The sequence below is a fragment of the Oryctolagus cuniculus genome, chromosome X (assembly GCF_051225735.1).
Source record: "Oryctolagus cuniculus isolate XC-2025 breed Fujian yellow rabbit chromosome X, ASM5122573v1, whole genome shotgun sequence".
NCBI classification, from domain to species: domain Eukaryota; kingdom Metazoa; phylum Chordata; class Mammalia; order Lagomorpha; family Leporidae; genus Oryctolagus; species Oryctolagus cuniculus.
Window position 1 is genome coordinate 39,401,685 of NC_142888.1, and position 6,000 is coordinate 39,407,684.

Sequence of the window (6,000 nt, forward strand, 5' to 3'; positions counted from 1 at the left end):
ACTAGACCAGTCCTACAGTAAGATCTAAAGGGGGTCCTACATTAGAAGTAAAAGGATCATCACGACCATCATAAAAACACATGACCACAAAAATTCACATACAAAACATACACAAAAGAGAAAGATATGAAAATCCTACATTATCATGACAGAAAGCTACTGAAATGAAGTTGGACAAGTTAAAAAAAAATGAGACTCAACTATGTTCTGCCTACAGGAAACTCACTTCATAGACTGAAAATAAAGGGTTGGAAAAAAAATCCCATTCCATGGAGGTGCTGGTTCTTATCTCAGCTGGTCCACATCCAAACCAGCTTCTTGCTAATGGCCTGGGAAAAGCAGTGGAAGATGGCCAAAGTGCTTGGGACGCTGCAATCACTTGGGAGACCTGGGTGAAGCTCTTGACTCCTGGCTTTAGCCTGGATCATCCATGGGCATTGGAGTCACTTGAGGAGTAGACTGACAGATGAAAGGCTTTCTTCTCTATGTCTATGTTTTGTGTGTGTGTGTGTGTGTGTGTGTATGTATATATGTGTGTGTGTGTGTGTGTGTGTGTATTAAGCCTTACATTTGTCAGTTTGCCAGTTTTTTTTTTTTTTAACCCGGAAGCCTGTTTTTTTTTTTTAACTTTCAATTTGCTTTATTATTTTATTTTATCTAAAAACTTTTTATTTTAGGTATACAAACATATAGACAAATTTAGGAAAATAAAGATTCTTCCTGTCCTACCTTCCCTTCCACTCAAATATTCTTCCTCCTCCCTTTCCAATTCTCTCCCTTATTTTGTGCAAAAATCTATTTCCAATTAACTTTGTACAAATAAGATCAACTCTACTCTAAGTAAAGAGTTCAACAAATAGTATGAAAATAAAAACTGTTCCTCAACATTAAAGACAAGGGCTGTTCAAAATCTTCACATCTCGAAGTGTTAATTTCACACCTGTAGATTACCTTTAGGGAGAACATACGGTGTTTGTCTTACTGAGACTGGCTTATTTTACTAAGTATAATGGCTTCCAGTTGGCATCCATTTGTTGCAAAATATAGGATTTCATTTTTATCACTGTATAGTATTCCATATTGTACATATACCATAATTTCTTTATCCAGTCTTCAGTTGATGGACAACTGGGTTTATTCTATGTTTTAGCTTTTGTGAATTGAACTACAATAAACATCGGGGTGGGGGGAGTACAGATAACTCTTTCATTTTCTCTGGGGAAATTCCCAGGATTTGGATTGATGGGATATGGTAGGTCTTTTGTGAGACTTCTGAGGTATCTCTATACTGTCTTCCACAGTAGCTGTATCAGTTAACATTCCCACCAACAGTGGATTAGGATACCTTTTTCCTCACATCCTCACCAGCATTTTTTTTTTATTTCTATATGAGAGACATTCTACTGGGGGCGAGGTGAAACCACATTGTAGTTTTGGTTTGCATTTCCTTGATAGCTAGTGATCATGAGCATTTTTTCATGTTTCTGTTGGACATTTGAATTTCCTTTCTTGAAAAATGTCTGTTCAAGTCCTTTGACCATTTCTTTTTTTAACTTTTATTTAATGAATATAAATTTCCAAAGTACAGCTTATGGATTACAATGGCTTCCCCCCCATAACTTCCCTCCCACCCACAACCCTCCCCTTTCCCGCTCCCTCTCCCCTTCCATTCACATCAAGATTCATTTTCAATTCTCTTTATATACAGAAGATCAGTTTAGCATATATTAAGTAAAGATTTCAACAGTTTTCACCCACATAGAAACACAAAGTGAAAAATACTGTTTCAGTACTATAGCATTAAATCACAATGTACAGCACATTAAGGACAGAGATCCTACATGAGGAGTAAGTACACAGTGACTCCTGTTGTTGACTTAACAAATTGACACTCTAGGCTCTTGTCATGAGTTGCCAAGGCTATGGAGGCCTTTTGAGTTCACCGACTCTGATCATATTTAGACAAGGTCATAGTCAAAGTGGAAGTTCTCTCCTCCCTTCAGAGAAAGGTATCTCCTTCTTTAATGGCCCAATGAACAGGCATTTTTACAAATGAAATACAAATGAGCAACAGACATATGAAAAATGCTCAGGATAACTGACCATCAGGGAAATGCAAATAAAAACCAAAATGATATTTCACCTCACTCCAATTATAATGGCTATCATCCACAATAAAAAAAGAAATAAGTTCTGGTGAGGATATGGAGGAAAATGTACCCTAATACACAGGTTGGTATGAACATAAACTACTACAGCAACCATGACAGAAGATAGTACATAGATTCCACAAAAATTTGAAAATTAATCTATCATGTGAGCCAGCAATCCTACTTCTGGGAATTTTCCCAAAGAAAATGAAATCAGCATATGAAGGAGTTATTCGTACACTCATGTTTATAGCAGCTCAACTCACAATAGTTAGGATACGAAATCAAACCAGATCTCCATCAACTGGCAATCAGATAAAGAAATTAAAATATATACATACATATGGTAAAATACTACTCAGTTGTTAAAAAAGAATGAAATTCTGTCTTTTGCATTAAAATGAATGCAACTGGAGATCATTATACTTAATGAAATAAACCAGTACCCAAAAGACAAATATTGTATTTTCCCTGAAATGAGACAAAAAATATTGTATTTTCCCTGAAATGAGACAAAAAAATATCCAATATATGAGCGAAATTGATGGTTTGAGATTTGTTTATTTTTATAACCCTTGTCTATACTCTTAAGTGACAGTATTTTTTATACTTGGTACTTGTTGATTTCTTTATTCACCAGAGTTTTAAGCTTCTGATTAGAAAGAAAATTGGAAATATGTCATTATAAAAACTAAAAGAAAATTAAGAAAAGAATAAGGGAGGGTGGAAGTGAGGGAGAGAGGGTGGGCAGTGTGGGAAGGATCACTATGGTCTTAAAACTGTATGTATGAAATACATGAAATTTTTTCCTTGTATAAATAAAAATAAAAGATCAGTAGCATTTTAAGTACTAGTAATACTCTTGCTGAATGAGAAATAAAGGAAAAATCCCATTCCAAATAGCTTAATACATTTTCAATATTTAGGAATAAATTTTAAAAAGTGAAAAATCTCTACAAGGTAAATTATAAAATGCATAAAGAGAGGGGAAAAGAACAGGCATCATTTGTTTGACTAATGGAAGAAGTAACTTTTTAAAAATGTCCATGTAATCTAAAACAATATACAGCTTCAATGCAATCATCACTGAAAATACCAGTGACATTCTTTACAGAATTAGAAAGAAAACAATTATAAAAAAATTCAAATGGAATCACAAAAGAACTGGAATAGCCAAAGCAGTCCTGATGGGGGTGGGGGGAAGTAAATCAAAGGCATCACAATACCTAGATTTAGAGCATACTACAAATCTATAATAGCATAAAAACATAGATCAATGAAACATAACAGAGAACCAAGAAATTATTCCATGGATGTATAGTCAACTAATTTTTGACAAATTTACCAAGAACCTATACTGGAGGACGAACAGTTTTCAATAAATGGTGTTTGCAAACCTGAACATAAATATGTAGAAGAAAGAAATTGGATCCCTACCTCTCACCATATACAAAAACTAACTCAAAGTGGAATAAAGACATAAACGTAAGATCTGAAACTATGGAATTGCTAGAAAAAAACATAGTAGGAACACTTTAAAGAATTGGTCTAGGCAATGATTTCTTGGGTAAGACCCCAGAAGTGCAGGAAGCAAAAGCAAAACCAGTTAAAGTTGGTCATATCAAACTCAGACGTTTCTGTTCAGGAAAAAATGATTAAGTGAAGAGACTTTCTATAGAATTGAAGAAATGAAGAAAACATTTAAAAGCTATTTAATATCCAAAAATTTTCAGTAACGTAAAAACCCAATAAGAAAACAACTAATTTGATTCATAAATGGGCAAAGGACCTAAGTAGATAGTTCTTTTTAAAAAGATATTTTTATTTATATGAAAGGCAGGTAACAGAGAGAGAGACAGAGATGAGGATGATGATATGATGATGATGATGATGAGGAGGAGGAGGAGGAGGAAAAGGAGGAGGAGGAGAGAGAGAGAGAGAGAGAATGAATATCCTCTGTTGTGGTGTGAATATAGGTTATGCTAGGGATTGTGTATTGGCAGGTGTGCTCCTGGAACAGTAGATTACAAGTAGAGTCTTCCCTAGATCCACAGCATAGGTTCTGGTGAATGAGAAATAAAGGCCTAATAATCACAGTCCTTGAGCTGCAGGCTAAGAATGGTACCTTGTCCAGTTCCCAAAGGAAAAGTGCTGGTGGTGCTGTGCGGTGGCAATCATGTACCTCCCATAGTTGAAACAAGATAAAATGAAATTCAGGTATCATAGAACAAGTGCAGATGTTCATGGTGCTTATAGAGCAGACAGTGTCAGTTCCAGATCTGAAAGCTGCAATGGAAACCTTACCCAGGACTCAAGGTTTTTGTGCAATTTATGCTAGTAATTGTGTACTGACAGATACGTGTCTGGATTTGTGGAATGAATATAGATTCTTTCCCATGTCCAATGTGGAAAATTTAGGTCACTCTGTGGAACACAGCTCCAACAATCCAAGTCTCAAGCTGCAAGATTGAAAGGCTATCTTACCTATGTCCCACAGGTTGCAGGTTATGCTGGGGATTTTTCACTAGCCTGTGAAAGACTGGATCAGTGGAATACAGCTAAGGCATTTCGGACTCTTATAGGTGACTGTAGGTGTCCCTGGAACAAACCCACAATTGCAGGCTGCAGTAAAGTCCTTTCCTAGGTCTCTCAGTGTGAACTCAGGTAGCTCTATGGAATATAGCTCCAACCATCACAGTTCGAGAGCACTGTGTGATAGCACACCTCACTCAGTTCCCACACATTGATTGCACATTTTGCATGAGCATATGCAGTCATGGAATAGACAAATACAAATGGGGCCTTCCTCAGATCCCATGGGTGAGTTCAGATGACCACTGGACTGACTTACTGTACCAACACAGTCCAGGAGCTACACGGTGCAGTGGATCTGTACTGAGTTCTCCCAGAGAAATACCCAGTTATGCTGGGGATTGTGGACTACACCAACTGCCAGTCTGAAGCAGAGGAATGCAGATAAGGCCCTCCAGATTCCAGAGGTAAGTGTAAGTTACTCCAGGGTTTGTCGCAATAGTGGCAATTCCAGAATTACAAAACACAGAGGGGAATGCCCTTGTTTCCTACAGGGCATGCAGTAATGATCCTGATCTTATACCCTGACCACTGAGCATTCTGTGTTCAAAGGTGGAAAAAGGAATTTCCTCAGATCTGGTCCTCTTGACTTGTGTATGGGCTGCTACTGTCACTGAGTTTTAGGAAGCAGAAGGGAAGTTTTCTAGATTACAGAGTAAGTGTGTCTGTGCTGCTAGTACTTGTGTCCAGCAACCCCAGAGCTTCAAAATTTAAAGTTGCCTGCTCTATTCCCCACAATGCTTCCTGGATCTACCTCTGGGGGCTTCTGGTATTGCGGGAAAAATGGAGTTTATAAATAAGTACAGCACAACCGTATAGGTCTGGCAGTTTGGAGGTTGAGGGAGGCAATATGGGTTCCTTTTTTGGAACAAAGTAGTTGGTTGGACTCCAGTCAACTATCTAGACTTAATTTAAAACCAATGAGGCCTGTCTAATTCTCTTGTAATTGGTACAGTGTGTCTGTGGAGATGGTGAGGGTCCCAGAGCTTATTGCCAAGCTTTTTCCACCAAAATGGCATCATTTTAAATTTTGATAGATATTAGTGAGGGCTCTACAGAGAAACAGAAACAGTAGAGAAAAAATGTGCAAAGTCAGACTAACTTACTTTAAGGCATTGGCTTATATGATTTCAAAGGCTGGCAAGTCTGAAATTTGCAGGACAGGATGCCAGACTGGATATCAATAGAAGAGTTGATTTTGTAGCTAAAGTCTAAAGGCAAATTGGGGGAAGAATTCTGAGATCAAGGTGTCAGAAGG